We start from the raw sequence: 21,337 nt of genomic DNA on the forward strand, positions 1-21,337 counted from the left end.
ACTGAAAGTAGAGAGCAGGGCCCTTAGTCAGTGAAGAGAGCAGAATTGTAAAATCACTAACACCTCCCAGAGCAAATCAAAGGCCTAATGGTTAGTGCTCAGCACTAGACAATTAGAAAGCTGCACTCAAGGAAGAAAGGAAGGTGACTTCCTTGGATCAAACAAACAAACAAGTGGAAAGATCAAGCATTCTAAATCATTTTGTATGGACATTCATGTTTTATTAGAATTTTTCTAGAAATGTCTTGGTTACAGAACAGAACCTTCCTCATTGAGTCCCACATTTCTTTTCATGCCCTACAACCACCCACCCTCGCGTCTGAACTGGAAGACGGGTGGTCCTCATCAGGTCTGCATCTGCTTGCCGAAGCTCACGGAGTCACCAGTGCCTTGCACCCGTGGAGAAGTGCACATCGTGCTAGGGCTGAAGATGGCTCCTTTTCGGGTGGTCAGCACTTTGGCCTTGAGCAGCCAGGGGGCAGGAAGTGAGACTTCTCCCTTAACGCTCCGGTACCTGCCCCCTCGGAGGAAAAAGTGAAGGCAGCGTCAGTCCCCCATTGCCAACACAACGAGACCACGGCATGCACAACACAGCAAAAGGAAATTAGAGAAACTCAGGGAAAGCAACTGATAACACAAAGACCGAGTGTCAAACCAGCTGATGTGAAAAGCAACAACTCACACGTGCAGCCGTGCAAACAGGCAAGAAAGGATAATCACAAGAGCACGTGCACTGGCATCCCAATCACTCTGCCCACGACGGCCACGACGGCTCCGGGCGAGCCACGCGCCTGTCAGCGCCTCACGCCAGCATGCAGGTCTTGAAGAAACCTGTTTCCATCATGAAGTTACGTAAAACTGAAAGAAAAAAAACTATCTTACTCATTTATGACCTGCATCGATTATAAGATACGAACCTGCTGCACCTTCATTTTATCCCTCTCAAAGCAGAAAGTATTACCGTTACCTAAATATCGCATGCACATGAGAGTAAGAGAAGAATGTTTCTGTAGATAGCAGGGACCTATTCTGTGTCTCGCCATGGTCCTGGAGCAGGGTAGTCAGCAGGGGCCAGGGAACCTGCTCTGCATGAGCCGGAGGGTTTCCTCACCTACACCTATCAGCCATTTTCTCTCTGCGTGATCTAACAGCAGCCACACAGACCTTTCTCTTTGCTTCCTTTCTAGAGTACATGGTTCTCTTTGAAAAAAAAATGCTGGTTTTCTGTAAAATTGTGTATTGTGTTCTTTAAGTAGACATCTCAGCTAGACGGCTAGCACAAAAGGAAGTGTCATCACACCTCATCCACACAAAAGCTACACAATGTGATATTAGTATTCAGCTAAAAGCTGCAAACATTTCTAAAATGTTAACTACAGTTTCCTTCCTTGCCAACGGCTAACTTTTTAGGTGGCTAAAGTTTAACAGGGTAAGATGAGGAAGAGGGTGGAGGGTGAATGATTGGAGGGTTACCCCGATATCCCTCTCATCCTCCCACCCAGCCTTGAATAGGGACCTCGGATTTAGAAGCTTCCTTATCACAAAATCACAGGCTTTTTTATATTAAGGAACTGCAGTTTTTAAATAAACTTAACAGGTGGACTTGAGTGATCCTAAAGAAGGCCTCTCACATTACCCACACTTCACCTTTGCCATTCAAAATAATATCTACGTATCTTACTACATCGGCTCGAAAGTGATTTTTTAAATATATCAAAATGAACAGCCAGTCAAGCTCAGGGTAGAAAGGGATAGAGAACGGTTCTTGAGGATAAGTGTTAAGATATAGTCACAAGTAAAGAGAGGCATTTATCTGGACAGCTTCTATCACAGATAGAGGCCACATTAATGGCACTTCTCAAAATATTGAAGCACATCAAAAAGATGCGCTAGAGCCTTCTATTCTGTCTCCCTCAGATGTGCACAACAGAGTCCTCATAGGTAGTAACCTGGGGAGGGAGGCTGCTCCACTGCCTCCTCACAGGTCTGTACAGAACATGTCCGAGTACTCATGTGTGGGGGTGCTTGCTGCAGTCCTGAGGCTTAAATGGAGCCCAAATGACATAATCAGAGCTTGCCGGCAGTAGGGAGTCCCACTGTGGAGCCTTTAAGAGTTGCCAGGCAGTGCGAGCAAGCGCCTACGGGAGCAGCAGCAGTGGGCCAAGGTGAGTGCAACGGGTCACAGGGAAGCCCATGGCTGTAGAAATTAGGACAGGATATTTGAAATGAATATACTCGTGTCCTTTCCTTGGATTAATCATGCAACATGTCAGTCAGGTAATCACTTTCTTCTTTTCTCATAAGAAGGTATGAGCAGATGTAGGATATTGGCACTTGTACAACTTTTGAAGCTTGGACAATCTCCCAAAAACTCCCAGATGGCAAACACCAGGTGAGCTGTCACCTGAGGTCCTGGGCGGAGCGTGGGGGGCATTCACAGTATATATAGGAGCTCTCAGCACAGAGTTCTCTACTCAGACGCCTTTGTGTATTGTAGCTCAGACTCAATACACAACCAACCCAGCCATGAAGATCGCAGTTGCCTTTCTGGTGGTGGCCCTGAGCTGCTGCTATCAGGGTAAGTAACCTTTAAATTATTATAGAATATGGAGCAGAAGCCTCCATATTTCCTGGTCTGACCTTTCACACTACTGGAGGCAGAGAATGGCTGAGGGGACGATTCAAGGGATCATTTGCATGCAAATTTGGAGAGCAAGGTACATCAGTCAGGCAGATGTGCTAAGAAGGTATTTGAAGTTAGTGTTTAACTTTTAATAACATTTCAGATCCCCAAACTGAATATCTTCCTCTGGTTATAGTTAACAGAAAAGGCTTCTGAAAATAATGGTCAATAAGATGAAAAATAAAAATAGGGAAAAGGCAATAATCAGCAGTACATAGCTGGTTAAGTAGCAACTTATCTGGCTAAGTGGCAGCTTCGATCAGGAGTCAGATAAGTGATAGGCGGGATGAAGGCTGATGGAGGAGGAGGAACATATCCAATTAACATAGCTGGATAAGCCATGATATTCAAACTTATCCAGTTAAGTGGATCAATAGCAGGTCTAAAGTTACACAGATAACTAGCGACTTTTACAAGGCCGTGCTGCTGATTATCCCTTCTAAGTTAGCCAGATAAGTCTATGTAGGGAGAACAGGACCCCAAAAAGCAACTCTTTTCTTTGGTAGAAATGTAGGACTATAAGAAGGAACTATTTTCTTTGTAGTCCCTTCCGTGCTCTGTGTGCATCTCTAGAGGACTGGATTGCCAGACCTCAAAACAAAAAAAAATATTTTCCAGGCTACAAAATCAAAGTGAAATTCCTAGGACAATGTGGAATTAATATTCCCTCACTATCCAGCAGACTTGTCTGTGATATTCTGTGGCATGGCATGGCCTTGCCACTGATTTCACCCGGAAATGTTTATCCAGCTAACCTTAGACCTCCTGAATAGCAGGTCTCACTTATTTGCAAATATAGCTGGATAAGGGCGAATAATGACCCTTATCTGGATAATTAGATGCACCCCAGAATGCCTCACCCCAGCTGTCACTCAGCAGGCTAACTAGCCAGATAAATAGATATCTATACAGTGGCCACTAAATGTGGCAAAATATTGAAACAGTGGCACCTGCCCAGATAATTCTGACCATATGTGGCTGAGTGGTGCTGAATATCAGCGCCACAGCCCTTTCAGGGTGTAGATTTAGCTCAGATCTTTCTTTATTGGTAGCTCAAGGTGAAGTCACACTTCCGTGTCCTGGGAGGGAGTCTATTTAGCAAAGGTTGCCTGCCATTTTGGCTCTCTGGGGAAAATGCTTAGTAAGTGTAGCTGAGGCAATAGAGGGTGAAGTGACTTGGCCAAGTTCAGAAGGAGTGACAGCAGAAGAAGCAGGATTTGAACTCTCAGCCCTAGGCTACTCCTCCATTCCAGAAACCTTCACTAGTACTGACATTGTGCCCTCCCTGAGCCCAGCAGCCCTGCTCCTCCCGAGCCTCCCCCCTCTGGGACCGGTGAGGAGGGGAGAGAGGGTTAACGCCCGGCTGCTGCCCGATCCCACTGGGAAGATCAAAGCTCCTGAAAGAAAAACCAAACCAAACCAAGGAGAAGCAGTGTCCCTGAGTACAAGGTCCCAGGGCCCCACACTGCAGCTTTCCAGGAGCAATTTAGGCTTCAGTGTTTGCATGAAGGGAATTTACAACACAAAGACCTTCTCCCTGCCCGCAGAGCCTCTTTACAGCCCAACATGTAGAATTGCAGGGCTACAGGTCAGCAAATGCTGCTCTACAAGGATTTATTTCCACCCTAAAAACTGTTTTCACCGAGGCCAATCATATTTTTCTCACCCAGATACCAATGCTAATCCTCTCCTCGGTCTCCTCGGCGGCAGCGGTCCCAGCCAAGGCGCTGGTAATCTCCTCGGCAGTGTCCTCCCCGCCGGCGGTCTCCTCAACGGTGCCACTGGATCTGGTAACCCCGTCGGCGGTCTCCTCGGAGGCGTTACTAATACCGCCAACGGTCTCCTCGGAGGTGCCACTGGATCTGGTAACCCCGTCGGCGGTCTCCTCGGAGGCGTTACTAATACCGCCAACGGTCTCCTCGGAGGTGCCACTGGATCTGGTAACCCCGTCGGCGGTCTCCTCGGAGGCGTTACTAATACCGCCAACGGTCTCCTCGGAGGTGCCACTGGATCTGGTAATCTCGTCAGCAGTCTCGTCGGAGGCGTTACTAATACCGTCAACGGTCTCCTCGGAGGCGGCAGCAGCTGTGGGGGCCCCGGAGGACCCCCCATCATTGATTTCCAACCCCTTGTTCGGTGCTTGGAACCCCTTCTGGTAAGTGGCTTATATGAGAAGCTTAAGAAAGGTCTCTGCGTTCATCCCTTGTTGGGGAAGAGGTTGAAGAAGCTAAAGATAGAAGGAGGGGCTCAGGTGGGAGCCTGTAAACGAGGGGGCACAGGACTCAGCTTCCCTGTCCACTCTATGCCCCTGGGCCTGCAAGTTCTCTCAGACAGGGGGAGATACCATGAGGCAGACAGACAGACCGACCCAGGGCTGACCCACCATAGCTGCCGACTGTCCGTCTGTCCGGCGATAGGGTGTGGCCCCCATGTGCAGTGCTCTGGCTTTATTGTGCCTTCCTATTCAGTCCTGGGCCACCCTGTATAAAACAGACAGCAGTGAGTGAGTGCTCACAGACACATGGAGGTCCTGTAAGGCAGACTGACAGCAGTGAGTGAGTGAGTGCTCACAGACACATGAGGTCCTGTAAGGCAGACTGACAGCAGTGAATGAGTGAGTGCTCACAGACACATGAGGTCCTGTAAGGCAGACTGACAGCAGTGAATGAGTGAGTGCTCACAGACACATGGAGGTCCTGTAAGGCAGACTGACAGCAGTGAGTGAGTGCTCACAGACACATGGAGGTCCTGTAAGGCAGACTGACAGCAGTGAGTGAGTGCTCACAGACACATGGAGGTCCTGTAAGGCAGACTGACAGCAGTGAGTGAGTGAGTGCTCACAGACACATGAGGTCCTGTAAGGCAGACTGACAGCAGTGAATGAGTGAGTGCTCACAGACACATGGAGGTCCTGTAAGGCAGACTGACAGCAGTGAGTGAGTGAGTGCTCACAGACACATGGAGGTCCTGTAAGGCAGACTGACAGCAGTGAGTGAGTGAGTGCTCACAGACACATGGAGGTCCTGTAAGGCAGACTGACAGCAGTGAGTGAGTGAGTGCTCACAGACACATGGAGGTCCTGTAAGGCAGACTGACATCAGTGAGTGAGTGCTCTCAGACACATGGAGGTCCTGTAAGGCAGACTGACAGCAGTGAGTGAGTGAGTGCTCACAGACACATGGAGGTCCTGTAAGGCAGACTGACAGCAGTGAGTGAGTACTCTCAGATACATGGAGGTCCTGTAAGGCAGACTGACAGCAGTGAGTGAGTGCTCTCAGACACATGGAGGTCCTGTAAGGCAGACTGACAGCAGTGAGTGAGTGAGTGCTCACAGACACATGGAGGTCCTGTAAGGCAGACTGACATCAGTGAGTGAGTGCTCTCAGACACATGGAGGTCCTGTAAGGCAGACTGACAGCAGTGAGTGAGTGAGTGCTCACAGACACATGGAGGTCCTGTAAGGCAGACTGACAGCAGTGAGTGAGTGCTCACAGACACATGGAGGTCCTGTAAGGCAGACTGACAGCAGTGAGTGAGTGAGTGCTCACAGACACATGAGGTCCTGTAAGGCAGACTGACAGCAGTGAATGAGTGAGTGCTCACAGACTCATGAGGTCCTGTAAGGCAGACTGACATCAGTGAGTGAGTGAGTGCTCACAGACACATGGAGGTCCTGTAAGGCAGACAGACAGCAGTGAGTGAGTGAGTGCTCACAGACACATGGAGGTCCTGTAAGGCAGACTGACAGCCGGGAGTGAGTGCTCTCAGACACATGGAGGTCCTGTAAGGCACTTGTGAGACTGGAAAATTGGGCATCCAAATGGCAGATGAAATTTAATGTGGATAAGTGCAAGGTGATGCATATAGGGAAAAATAACCCATGCTATAATTACACGATGTTGGGTTCCATATTAGGTGCTACAACCCAAGAAAGAGATCTAGGTGTCATAGTGGATAACACATTGAAATCGTCAGTTCAGTGTGCTGCGGCAGTCAAAAAAGCAAACAGAATGTTGGGAATTATTAGAAAAGGAATGATGAATAAAACGGAAAATGTCATAATGCCTCTGTATCGCTCCATGGTGAGACCGCACCTTGAATACTGTGTACAATTCTGGTCGCCGCATCTCAAAAAAGATATAATTGCGATGGAGAAGGTACAGAGAAGGGCTACCAAAATGATAAAGGGAATGGAACAACTCCCCTATGAGGAAAGACTAAAGAGGTTAGGACTTTTCAGCTTGGAGAAGAGACGACTGAGGGGGGATATGATAGAGGTGTTTAAAATCATGAGAGGTCTAGAACGGGTAGATGTGAATCGGTTATTTACTCTTTCGGATAGTAGAAAGACTAGGGGGCACTCCATGAAGTTAGCATGGGGCACATTTAAAACTAATCGGAGAAAGTTCTTTTTTACTCAACGCACAATTAAACTCTGGAATTTGTTGCCAGAGAATGTGGTTCGTGCAGTTAGTATAGCTGTGTTTAAAAAAGGATTGGATAAGTTCTTGGAGGAGAAGTCCATTACCTGCTATTAAGTTCACTTAGAGAATAGCCACTGCCATTAGCAATGGTTACATGGAATAGACTTAGTTTTTGGGTACTTGCCAGGTTCTTATGGCCTGGATTGGCCACTGTTGGAAACAGGATGCTGGGCTTGATGGACCCTTGGTCTGACCCAGTATGGCATTTTCTTATGTTCTTATGTTCTGACAGCCGGGAGTGAGTGCTCTCAGACACATGGAGTTCCTGTAAGGCAGACTGACAGCAGTCTTTTTGAGATGTCACCACCAGAACTGCTTTCAGTACTCAAGGTGCGGTCTCACCATGGAGCGATGCAGAGGCATTATGACATTTTCCGTTTTATTCACCATTCCCCCTATTCTATGATTTTTGATTGAATTAAACTGGTTATGTTCTAGATCTCATTACCAGCACAACAAACTCCTCCACTGTCAGGCACATTGTGATGCCCCATAAAACCCTGCTAAAAGTCCACTCAGAGCCTCTGAAGCAAATCTATCAACACCCAGTGCTCCCACAGCAGCAACCTTCCTGCAGGACCTCTGGCTCCTCTCCCCACACACCTGACAGACCCTTCTGCCCACTTTTTAAACAGTTTCGAAAGCTGCTGCAATATCTACAAGTATCAAGATGATTTGAAGGATGGAATCAGTGCTAGATAGCAGCAGTGTCTTGGTATAAGTGAACTGAGATTGCTCTAATATGGAATTGTTATCAAAGAATTGAGTTAGCTGTTTGAAACATGACAGATTCTATTATTTTGCATAGTCCATAGGGTTGCAGATGGCTTTAATAGAGGCCTTTTTTAAAGGTGATTGTAATTTGCCAATTCTAAGTGACGGATTAATGATTCTTGTAGTTGGTTCTGTAATCTCGTGGCATGCCAGTTTTAGAAGTGCCGTAGGGCATGGATTAAGTGTGCAGGATAATGAGTTTAGGCTATTAATTACTTGCAATATTAAAAATCAGACAGTTGTGAGTGCATAGGGTTATCAATATCCACACTGGAAGGGGGTGGAGCCTACAGTGGAAAGCTTGCATAAATTGTCTATATTTCCAAAGGACAAGCAAAGCTTTGACATTGAGTCTGTGGGGAGATAAAGAGTAGACTAAGGACGGGAAATGACAAGTGAGAGCTTAGATGTGTCCTGTGGTTATTAATGTAAAGGCTGCAGGAAACACTGGGGTACCAGTGAGACCTTAGATGTGTCCTGTGGTTATTAATGTAAAGGCTGCAGGAAACACTGGGGTACCAGTGAGACCTTAGATGTGTCCTGTGGTTATTAATGTAAAGGCTGCAGGAAACACTGGGGTACCAGTGAGACCTTAGATGTGTCCTGTGGTTATTAATGTAAAGGCTGCAGGAAACACTGGGGTACCCGTGAGACCTTAGATGTGTCCTGTGGTTATTAATGTAAAGGCTGCAGGAAACACTGGGGTACCAGTGAGACCTTAGATGTGTCCTGTGGTTATTAATGTAAAGGCTGCAGGAAACACTGGGGTACCAGTGAGACCTTAGATGTGTCCTGTGGTTATTAATGTAAAGGCTGCAGGAAACACTGGGGTATCAGTGAGACCTTAGATGTGTCCTGTGGTTATTAATGTAAAGGATGCAGGAAACACTGGGGTACCAGTGAGACCTTAGATGTGTCCTGTGGTTATTAATGTAAAGGATGCAGGAAACACAGGGGTACCAGTGAGACCTTAGATGTGTCCTGTGGTTATTAATGTAAAGGCTGCAGGAAACACTGCGGTACCAGTGAGACCTTAGATGTGTCCTGTGGTTATTAATGTAAAGGCTGCAGGAAACACTGGGGCACCAGTGAGACCTTAGATGTGTCCTGTGGTTATTAATGTAAAGGCTGCAGGAAACACTGGGGTACCAGTGAGACCTTAGATGTGTCCTGTGGTTATTAATGTAAAGGCTGCAGGAAACACTGGGGTATCAGTGAGACCTTAGATGTGTCCTGTGGTTATTAATGTAAAGGCTGCAGGAAACACTGGGGTACCAGTGAGACCTTAGATGTGTCCTGTGGTTATTAATGTAAAGGCTGCAGGAAACACTGGGGCACCAGTGAGACCTTAGATGTGTCCTGTGGTTATTAATGTAAAGGCTGCAGGAAACACTGGGGCACCAGTGAGACCTTAGATGTGTCCTGTGGTTATTAATGTAAAGGATGCAGGAAACACTGGGGCACCAGTGAGACCTTAGATGTGTCCTGTGGTTATTAATGTAAAGGATGCAGGAAACACTGGGGTACCAGTGAGACCTTAGATGTGTCCTGTGGTTATTAATGTAAAGGATGCAGGAAACACTGGGGTATCAGTGAGACCTTAGATGTGCCCTGTGATTATTAATGTAAAGGCTGCAGGAAACACTGGGGCACCAGTGAGACCTTAGATGTGTCCTGTGGTTATTAATGTAAAGGCTGCAGCAAACACTGGGGTACCAGTGAGACCTTAGATGTGTCCTGTGGTTATTAATGTAAAGGCTGCAGGAAACACTGCGGTACCAGTGAGACCTTAGATGTGTCCTGGGGTTATTAATGTAAAGGCTGCAGGAAACACTGGGGTACCAGTGAGACCTTAGATGTGTCCTGTGGTTATTAATGTAAAGGCTGCAGGAAACACTGGGGTACCAGTGAGACCTTAGATGTGTCCTGTGGTTATTAATGTAAAGGCTGCAGGAAACACTGGGGTACCAGTGAGACCTTAGATGTGTCCTGTGGTTATTAATGTAAAGGATGCAGGAAACACTGCGGTACCAGTGAGACCTTAGATGTGTCCTGGGGTTATTAATGTAAAGGCTGCAGGAAACACTGGGGTACCAGTGAGACCTTAGATGTGTCCTGTGGTTATTAATGTAAAGGCTGCAGGAAACACCGGGGCACCAGTGAGACCTTAGATGTGTCCTGTGGTTATTAATGTAAAGGATGCAGGAAACACCGGGGTACCAGTGAGACCTTAGATGTGTCCTGTGGTTATTAATGTAAAGGATGCAGGAAACACTGGGGTACCAGTGAGACCTTAGATGTGTCCTGTGGTTATTAATGTAAAGGATGCAGGAAACACCGGGGTACCAGTGAGACCTTAGACGTGTCCTGTGGTTATTAATGTAAAGGATGCAGGAAACACCGGGGTACCAGTGAGACCTTAGATGTGTCCTGTGGTTATTAATGTAAAGGATGCAGGAAACACCGGGGTACCAGTGAGACCTTAGATGTGTCCTGTGGTTATTAATGTAAAGGCTGCAGGAAACACTGGGGTACCAGTGAGACCTTAGATGTGTCCTGTGGTTATTAATGTAAAGGCTGCAGGAAACACTGGGGTACCAGTGAGAGCTTAGATGTGTCCTGTGGTTATTAATGTAAAGGCTGCAGGAAACACTGGGGTACCAGTGAGACCTTAGATGTGTCCTGTGGTTATTAATGTAAAGGCTGCAGGAAACACTGGGGTATCAGTGAGACCTTAGATGTGTCCTGTGGTTATTAATGTAAAGGATGCAGGAAACACTGGGGTACCAGTGAGACCTTAGATGTGTCCTGTGCTTATTAATGTAAAGGATGCAGGAAACACTGGGGCACCAGTGAGACCTTAGATGTGTCCTGTGGTTATTAATGTAAAGGATGCAGGAAACACTGGGGCACCAGTGAGACCTTAGATGTGTCCCGTGGTTATTAATGTAAGGCTGCAGGAAACACTGGGGTACCAGTGAGACCTTAGATGTGTCCTGTGGTTATTAATGTAAAGGCTGCAGGAAACACTGGGGTACCAGTGAGACCTTAGATGTGTCCTGTGGTTATAAATGTAAAGGCTGCAGGAAACACTGGGGCACCAGTGAGACCTTAGATGTGTCCTGTGGTTATTAATATAAAGGCTGCAGGAAACACTGGGGTACCAGTGAGACCTTAGATGTGTCCTGTGGTTATTAATATAAAGGCTGCAGGAAACACTGGGGTACCAGTGAGACCTTAGATGTGTCCTGTGATTATTAATATAAAGGCTGCAGGAAACACTGGACAGTTACACATGGCAGAGTTCAGCTCTCACATTTCCAGTGGGGCTCTCCCTGGTCCTCATCCCACAGACTGTAATCTCATATCATTCAGTGGGTCCATTTTAATAGAACGCCTCAAAGAAATTGGCATCTCCGGCATCGGACTGGTTTCATTCATACGTCAATGACAGACAATACAGAGCAAAAATTGGGAACTGCGAATCTAACCCCACTAACCTTAGGCAAGGCTCTTCATTATCTTCCACCCTATTTAATATCAATCTACTCCCCCTCTGCCACCTCTTTTCTGATCTGGGTCTTCCGCATTTCATATATGCGGACGACATACAGATCCTTATTCCAATTAAGGACACTTTGTGCGAAGCCCTTAAAACCTGGAACGCTGCTCTCGCAGCAATCAGCAGCCTCCTCTCAAACAACTTCTTGGCACTCAACACTACCAAAACCGAGCTGTTACATATCACACCGCACAATATGGAGCTTAGCCTCCCCCGGCCTCTCAACCTACTCGCTGTCATCTCCCTGTCTCAACATGTATGCAGCCTCGTCGTCACTCTGGATAACCATCTTACAGTTCATCAACGCCACCCTAAAATACGGCTTCTTTAAGCTACACATGTTATTTATTTATTTATTTACTTATTTATTTAAAAGCTCTTCTATACCGTCGTTAAGTTAGATAACCATCACAACGGTTTACAGCATGGCACGATAATGAATAAAGTAAGTGGTATAGATTACAATTAATCATGTGCCATCATAGTGCGGTAACAATTCACATTAATAAACCTTGTGTGTACATTCATTTTGTCTGTATGGAGCATGTTAGACGGAAAGAATTTAACCTTAGGGGTAGATTTTCATACTCCGCGAATAGGCCTACTTTTGTTGGCGCTCCAGGCGCAAACAAAAGTACGCTGGATTTGAGTAGATACGCGCGGAGCCGCGCGTATCTGCTAAAAACCTGGATCGGCGCACGCAAGGCTATAGATTTTGTATAGCCGGCGCGCGCCGAGCCGCGCAGCCTACCCCCGTTCCCTCCGAGGCCGCTCCAAAATCGGAGTGGCCTCGGAGGGAACTTCCTTTTGCCCTCCCCTCACCTTCCCCTCCCTTCCCCTACCTAACCCACCCACCCGGCCCTGTCTAAGCCCCCCCTCTTACCTTTGTCAGGGGATTTACGCCTCCCAGAGGGAGGCGTAAATCCCCGTGCGCCAGCGGGCCTCTTGCACGCCGGGCCGCGACCTGGGGGCGGTAACGGAGGGCGCGGCCACGCCCCTGGACCGCCCCGGGCCGTAGCCACGCCCCCGTACCCGCCCCCAAAACGCTGCCGACACGCCCCGAAAACGCCGCTGCACTCGGTCCCGCCCCCGACACGCCCCCTCCGAAAACCCCGGGACTTACGCGAGTCCCGGGGCTCTGCGCGCGCCGGTAGGCCTATGTAAAATAGGCTCACCGGCGCGCAGGGCCCTGCTCGCCTAAATCCCCCCGGTTTTGGGCGGATTTAGGCGAGCAGGGCTTTTAAAATCCGCCCCTTAATGTGCATTTGTAGGTTACAAATAACAATTTCTAGTTTGGTGCATCCTAATCAATCAACTGTTTTTTTTCCTTCTCTTTATCGTTATAAAAAGCTTGTTTAAATAGCCAGGTTTTCAGATTGGATTTAAGAACATAAGAACATAAGAAAATGCCATACTGGGTCAGACCAAGGGTCCATCAAGCCCAGCATCCTGTTTCCAACAGTGGCCAATCCAGGCCATAAGAACCTGGCAAGTACCCAAAAACTAAGTCTATTCCATGTAACCATTGCTAATGGCAGTGGCTATTCTCTAAGTGAACTTAATAGCAGGTAATGGACTTCTCCTCCAAGAACTTATCCAATCCTTTTTTAAACACAGTTATACTAACTGCACGAACCACATTCTCTGGCAACAAATTCCAGAGTTTAATTGTGCGTTGAGTAAAAAAGAACTTTCTCCGATTAGTTTTAAATGTGCCCCATGCTAACTTCATGGAGTGTCCCCTAGTCCTTCTACTATCCGAAAGAGTAAATAACCGATTCACATCTACCCGTTCTAGACCTCTCATGATTTTAAACACCTCTATCATATCCCCCCTCAGTCGTCTCTTCTCCAAGCTGAAAAGTCATAACCTCTTTAGTCTTTCCTCATAGGGGAGTTGTTCCATTCCCCTTATCATTTTGGTAGCCCTTCTCTGTACCTTCTCCATCGCAATTATATCTTTTTTGAGATGCGGCGACCAGAAGTTTCTCTGCAGCCTTATTTCGAGGGGCATGGTGTGTTCCATAGCACGGGGCCAGCCAGTGATAGTGCTCTCTCCCTAACTTGCGTGAGGCGCGCTGTTTTGACAGAGGGAACAGTTAGTAGAGCCTTATTAGCAGATCTTAGGTTTCTTTGTGGGACGTGTACGCGCAGAGCATGTACGCGCAGAACGTTAAAAAAACTTAAACCCCTGTTACATCTCAGTGACTTTCGGACAATCCTCCAATCCTTTATACTGTCAAAAATCAACTACTGCAATGCTATCCTCCTGGGCCTGCCTAAAAATGCTACCCAACCCCTCCAAATGCTCCAGAATGCCGCTGCCCGAATCCTCACCAACACCCAGAGAAATGACCACATTACCCCCGTCCTCAAACACTTACACTGGCTCCCCATCACCTCCCGGATCCTATACAAGACTCTCTCGCTCATCCATAAAGCACTTCACAACCAAAACATGAACTGGTTCAAAGAGTTCCTCATTCTTCGCACCATTGCCAGCTCCACTAGGAAGCAATATCTGGCTACATTGCACACACCCTCCCCTAAACTTACCAAACTCACATCCACCAAGAACCCTGCTGTCTCCATTGCTGGTCCTAGGGAACAAGATGACCTCCACCCTCCGCCTGGAACTTTGCCCAAAAAAATTCAAACAGAACCTCAAGCCCTGGCTTACAATGAACTACCTCCCCCCCCTCATGCACAGGCCCCCCGTCCCTCCCTTGGCGCCTTCTCCCTCTTTTACCCTCCATCACCTGATCCTCCTGCTTCTCCCTCCTTGCCCGGCCTCCCACCTCTGCCTCCCTCTGATCCTGTTCCAGTTATTCCCAACTTTGATCTTTCTATGTAAACTTTTCCACGCAAACGCTCACCCAGCGTGCATTTCCCCGGCAGGTAATTTTTACCTGCTTCCCTAGTTTTTGTATAAAATTTGATAGAAATCCGGTTTACGTAGTGTTTGGTATAATAATTGTAGAATATTGTACTTCTCCTTCCTCCTGGTGCCCCGGTAGCCTGAAATTTATCTTTTCACGTTCTTTGTTATATGTAAAGCCTGTTCGCTGCATTTCGTTTTCATGTAAACCGATGAGATGTTCCCAACGACCGTCGGTATATAAAAGTCTTCAATAAATCAATAAGTGCAGTTCTACTTTCCAGTCAGAAAAGAGTCATATGAGTACTGGGCTGCACTGGATGAGTAATTCCAGCTATCACTCATAGATTGCTTTAATTAATAACATTCAGCAATTATCCTTTCCAGCTGCTGCATACACCGAGGGAATGTTCCTCGCCGCTGGTGTCTCAGACTGCTGCTCCTATAAATTATTTCACTGTGTGGGGGAGGGGGAGAGGATATTTAAATTTATAATATTTCACTCTGCTCCAGACTTGCCGTTCTAAAACTCTCTCTCTCTGTAGCAAAATGAAGGGAAAGAAGTTCTTCTAGTACTGGCAAAGCTCATCGAAGGATCATGTCGTATAAAGGTAAGGACTTCTTATTCTTTACGGCTTTAAAAATCCTCATGCTGGCCATGGGAGAAAGGGCTTTAGAGTTAACACAGTGTTTGTGCTCATAGTAAAGAGAGACTGATAATCAGAGTCAGACTGGGACTGCAAAGCCCATCTCATCTGAACACGTTTCCTACATACCACAGTATCACAGCTTCACTTTACTGTCCCCCAGCTAACAATCCTCTGTGCACATCACATGCATCTCATCTGAACACGTTTCCTACATATCACAGTATCACAGCTTCACCTTACTGTCCCCCAGCTAACAATCCTCTGTGCACCTAACATGCATCTCATCTGAACACGTTTCCTACATACTTCAGTATCACAGCTTCACCTTACTGTCCCCCAGCTAACAATCCTCTGTGCACCTAACATGCATCTCATCTGAACACGTTTCCTACATACCGCAGTATCACAGCTTCACCTTACTGTCCCCCAGCTAACAATCCTCTGTGCACATCACATGCATCTCATCTGAACACGTTTCCTACATACCGCAGTATCACAGCTTCACCTTACTGTCCCCCAGCTAACAATCCTCTGTGCACATCACATGCATCTCATCTGAACACGTTTCCTACATACCGCAGTATCACAGCTTCACCTTACTGTCCCCCAGCTAACAATCCTCTGTGCACATCACATGCATCTCATCTGAACACGTTTCCTACATACCGCAGTATCACAGCTTCACCTTACTGTCCCCATCTAACAATCCTCTGTGCACATCACATGCATCTCATCTGAACACGTTTCCTATATACCGCAGTATCACAGCTTCACCTTACTGTCCCCCAGCTAACAATCCTCTGTGCACATCACATGCATCTCATCTGAACACGTTTCCTACATACCGCAGTATCACAGCTTCACCTTACTGTCCCCCAGCTAACAATCCTCTGTGCACATCACATGCATCTCATCTGAACACGTTTCCTACATACCGCAGTATCACAGCTTCACCTTACTGTCCCCCAGCTAACAATCCTCTGTGCACATCACATGCATCTCATCTGAACACGTTTCCTACATACCGCAGTATCACAGCTTCACCTTACTGTCCCCCAGCTAACAATCCTCTGTGCACATCACATGCATCTCATCTGAACACGTTTCCTATATACCGCAGTATCACAGCTTCACCTTACTGTCCCCATCTAACAATCCTCTGTGCACATCACATGCATCTCATCTGAACACTTTTCCTACATACCGCAGTATCACAGCTTCACCTTACTGTCCCCCAGCTAACAATCCTCTGTGCACATCACATGCATCTCATCTGAACACGTTTCCTACATACCGCAGTATCACAGCTTCACCTTACTGTCCCCCAGCTAACAATCCTCTGTGCACATCACATGCATCTCATCTGAACACGTTTCCTACATACCGCAGTATCACAGCTTCACCTTACTGTCCCCAGCTAACAATCCTCTGTGCACATCACATGCATCTCATCTGAACACGTTTCCTACATACTGCAGTATCACAGCTTCACCTTACTGTCCCCCAGCTAACAATCCTCTGTGCACATCACATGCATCTCATCTGAACACGTTTCCTACATACTGCAGTATCACAGCTTCACCTTACTGTCCCCATCTAACAATCCTCTGTGCACCTCACATGCATCTCATCTGAACACGTTTCCTACATACTGCAGTATCACAGCTTCACCTTACTGTCCCCATCTAACAATCCTCTGTGCACCTCACATGCATCTCATCTGAACACGTTTCCTACATACTGCAGTATCACAGCTTCACCTTACTGTCCCCCAGCTAACAATCCTCTGTGCACATCACATGCATCTCATCTGAACACGTTTCCTACATACTGCAGTATCACAGCTTCACCTTACTGTCCCCATCTAACAATCCTCTGTGCACCTCATATGCATCTCATCTGAACACGTTTCCTACATACTGCAGTATCACAGCTTCACCTTACTGTCCCCCAGCTAACAATCCTCTGTGCACATCACATGCATCTCATCTGAACACGTTTCCTACATACCACAGTATCACAGCTTCACCTTACTGTCCCCATCTAACAATCCTCTGTGCACATCACATGCATCTCATCTGAACACGTTTCCTACATACCACAGTATCACAGCTTCACCTTACTGTCCCCATCTAACAATCCTCTGTGCACATCACATGCATCTCTGAATTCATTTTGCCACCACAAACCTCCACTGGTGGGGTGTGGGCATGGGTCATGCCATTTGATTCGTGAATAGCAGATACCAGCGATGAGTAATATTAATAACAATATCTTGGAGGGGGGGGGGACACCAGGGGACAGAGAGCTGCTGTACAATATAGTAAGAGGCAGGGTGGGTTTGGTGGGTGACTGTCCTACATGTAGCTGTGGCCTATCTGCATTTCAGTATAGCCTTTGACACTTTTCCACACACAAGACTAGGAAGCAAGTGGGCCAGTCTGGGAGCTGGAGGAAAAAGTAGAAAGGGGGTGAGACATTGGCGCCCCAATTCTCTGCTGACAGGCAGGGCCTGTTTGGAGACTTGGAATCATCCAGTTCTTCCTTTAGGTCTGGCGCAGGCTGGGAGTGTGGTCCCGAGTTCTAATGCTCACAATTTCTTGGTGCTGCTTTTCTATAAGTAGAGTTCAGTGGCGTCATTTGATAAACTTTCTATTGTGGAAATTTTAGGCTGAGAAATCTGATCCAGAGAATCCTGTTCTGCATTTACTCTTCTTGATCTTTTTCAGGCTGGTGTTACTGATGCTGTACGTACACAAATCTGCAATAAGCTCACGGAAGATATGGTAAAGCTAACATCTTCTCTCTACTGCTTGTGATGATACATTCACGTTCTGTTGGCTCCTGATATCAAAATATGTTTCTTACTCTAAGATAATAGAAAAAAATCTTCTCAACTCGAATTTCAGGCTTAGGAACACATAATTTGAAAAATTGATGTATTGGCTCTGTGCTGGCACTGAAGTCACCCATTGTGCCTCTGTATATCAAAGTATGCCCTCAGCTATAACGTATCAGCGTTCATTTACATGTGGCATGGAAAGGGAGCTGTCCTAGCACAGTACGATGCACTGATACACAGGACGGGATCACAGTGTGCCCTCAGATATAACGTATCAGCATTCATTTACATGTGGCATGGAAAGGAAGCCGTCCTAGCACTGTACGATGCACTGATACACAGGACGGGATCACAGTGTGCCCTCAGATATAACGTATCAGAGTTCATTTACATGTGGCATGGAAAGGGAGCTGTCCTAGCACAGTACGATGCACTGTTACACAGGATGGGATCACAGTGTACCCTCAGCTATAACGTATCAGCATTCATTTACATGTGACATGGAAAGGGAGCTGTCCTAGCACAGTACGATGCACTGATACACAGGACGGGATCACAGTGTGCCCTCAGCTATAACGTATCAGCGTTCATTTACATGTGGCATGGAAAGGGAGCTGTCCTAGCACAGTACGATGCACTGATACACAGGACGGGATCACAGTGTGCCCTCAGCTATAACGTATCAGCATTCATTTACATGTGGCATGGAAAGGGAGCTGTCCTAGCACAGTACGATGCACTGATACACAGGACGGGATCACAGTGTGCCCTCAGCTATAACGTATCAGCATTCATTTACATGTGGCATGGAAAGGAAGTCGTCCTAGCACAGTACGATGCACTGATACACAGGACGGGATCACAGAGTGCCCTCAGCTATAACGTATCAGCGTTCATTTACATGTGGCATGGAAAGGGAGCTGTCCCAGCACAGTACGATGCACTGATACACAGGACGGGATCACAGAGTGCCCTCAGCTATAACGTATCAGCATTCATTTACATGTGGCATGGAAAGGGAGCTGTCCCAGCACAGTACGATGCACTGATACACAGGACGGGATCACAGTGTGCCCTCAGCTATAACGTATCAGCATTCATTTACATATGGCATGGAAAGGGAGCTGTCCTAGCACAGTATGATGCACTGATACACAGGACGGGATCACAGTGTGCCCTCAGATATAACGTATCAGCATTCATTTACATGTGGCATGGAAAGGGAGCTGTCCTAGCACAGTACGATGCACTGATACACAGGACGGGATCACAGTGTGCCCTCAGATATAACCTATCAGCATTCATTTACATGTGGCATGGAAAGGGAGCTGTCCTAGCATGGTACGATGCACTGATACACAGGACGGGATCACAGTGTGCCCTCAGCTATAACGTATCAGCATTCATTTACATGTGGCATGGAAAGGAAGCCGTCCTAGCACTGTACGATGCACTGATACACAGGACGGGATCACAGTGTGCCCTCAGCTATAACGTATCAGCATTCATTTACATGTGGCATGGAAAGGGAGCTGTCCTAGCACAGTACGATGCACTGATACACAGGATGGGATCACAGTGTGCCCTCAGCTATAACGTATCAGCGTTCATTTACATGTGGCATGGAAAGGAAGTCGTCCTAGCACTGTACGATGCACTGATACACAGGACGGGATCACAGTGTGCCCTCAGCTATAACGTATCAGCATTCATTTACATGTGGCATGGAAAGGGAGCTGTCCTAGCACAGTACGATGCACTGATACACAGGACGGGATCACAGTGTGCCCTCAGCTATAACGTATCAGCATTCATTTACATGTGGCATGGAAAGGGAGCTGTCCTAGCACAGTACGATGCACTGATACACAGGACGGGATCACAGTGTACCCTCAGATATAACGTATCAGCGTTCATTTACATGTGGCATGGAAAGGGAGCTGTCCTAGCACTGTACGATGCACTGATACACAGGACGGGATCACAGTGTACCCTCAGATATAACGTATCAGCATTCATTTACATGTGGCATGGAAAGGGAGCTGTCCTAGCACAGTACGATGCACTGATACACAGGACGGGATCACAGTGTGCCCTCAGCTATAACGTATCAGCATTCATTTACATGTGGCATGGAAAGGGAGCTGTCCTAGCACAGTACGATGCACTGATACACAGGACGGGAACACAGTGTGCCCTCAGATATAACGTATCAGCATTCATTTACATGTGGCATGGAAAGGGAGCTGTCCTAGCACGGTACGATGCACTGATACACAGGACGGGAACACAGTGTGCCCTCAGCTATAACGTATCAGCATTCATTTACATGTGGCATGGAAAGGGAGCTGTCCTAGCACAGTACGATGCACTGATACACAGGACGGGATCACAGTGTGCCCTCAGATATAATGTATCAGCGTTCATTTACATGTGGCATGGAAAGGGAGCTGTCCTAGCACAGTACGATGCACTGATACACAGGACGGGATCACAGTGTGCCCTCAGCTAGAACGTATCAGCATTCATTTACATGTGGCATGGAAAGGGAGCTGTCCTAGCACGGTACGATGCACTGATACACAGGACGGGATCACAGTGTGCCCTCAGCTATAACGTATCAGCATTCATTTACATGTGGCATGGAAAGGGAGCTGTCCTAGCACGGTACGATGCACTGATACACAGGACGGGATCACAGTGTACCCTCAGATATAACGTATCAGCATTCATTTACATGTGGCATGGAAAGGGAGCTGTCCTAGCACAGTACGATGCACTGATACACAGGACGGGATCACAGTGTGCCCTCAGCTATAACGTATCAGCATTCATTTACATGTGGCATGGAAAGGGAGCTGTCCTAGCACAGTACGATGCACTGATACACAGGACGGGAACACAGTGTGCCCTCAGATATAACGTATCAGCATTCATTTACATGTGGCATGGAAAGGGAGCTGTCCTAGCACGGTACGATGCACTGATACACAGGACGGGAACACAGTGTGCCCTCAGCTATAACGTATCAGCATTCATTTACATGTGGCATGGAAAGGGAGCTGTCCTAGCACAGTACGATGCACTGATACACAGGACGGGATCACAGTGTGCCCTCAGATATAACGTATCAGCGTTCATTTACATGTGGCATGGAAAGGGAGCTGTCCTAGCACAGTACGATGCACTGATACACAGGACGGGATCACAGTGTGCCCTCAGCTATAACGTATCAGCATTCATTTACATGTGGCATGGAAAGGGAGCTGTCCTAGCACGGTACGATGCACTGATACACAGGACGGGATCACAGTGTGCCCTCAGCTATAACGTATCAGCATTCATTTACATGTGGCATGGAAAGGGAGCTGTCCTAGCACGGTACGATGCACTGATACACAGGACGGGATCACAGTGTACCCTCAGATATAACGTATCAGCATTCATTTACATGTGGCATGGAA

At 47.2% G+C, this 21,337-nt stretch overlaps 1 protein-coding gene across 4 annotated transcripts in view; it reads left to right on the forward strand.

Moving 5' to 3' along the window:
- Positions 1 to 2,377: 2,377 nt before the first annotated feature.
- The window catches only part of LOC115080083 (glycine-rich protein 23-like), a 43,492-nt gene continuing 24,532 nt past the window's right edge, over positions 2,378 to 21,337 (forward strand). For 3 of the 4 annotated variants that reach the window (XM_029584119.1, XM_029584120.1, XM_029584121.1), the window contains exons 1-2: positions 14,940 to 14,992; positions 17,761 to 17,817. The gene's annotated coding sequence lies outside the window, so the exon portion shown is untranslated. Of the gene's footprint in view, positions 2,579 to 4,353; positions 4,839 to 14,926; positions 14,993 to 17,760; positions 17,818 to 21,337 lie in introns of those variants that run through there. The other variant, XR_003853506.1, reaches the window with a different exon arrangement.

Source organism: Rhinatrema bivittatum, chromosome 18, assembly GCF_901001135.1.
Source record: "Rhinatrema bivittatum chromosome 18, aRhiBiv1.1, whole genome shotgun sequence".
NCBI classification, from domain to species: Eukaryota; Metazoa; Chordata; class Amphibia; order Gymnophiona; family Rhinatrematidae; genus Rhinatrema; species Rhinatrema bivittatum.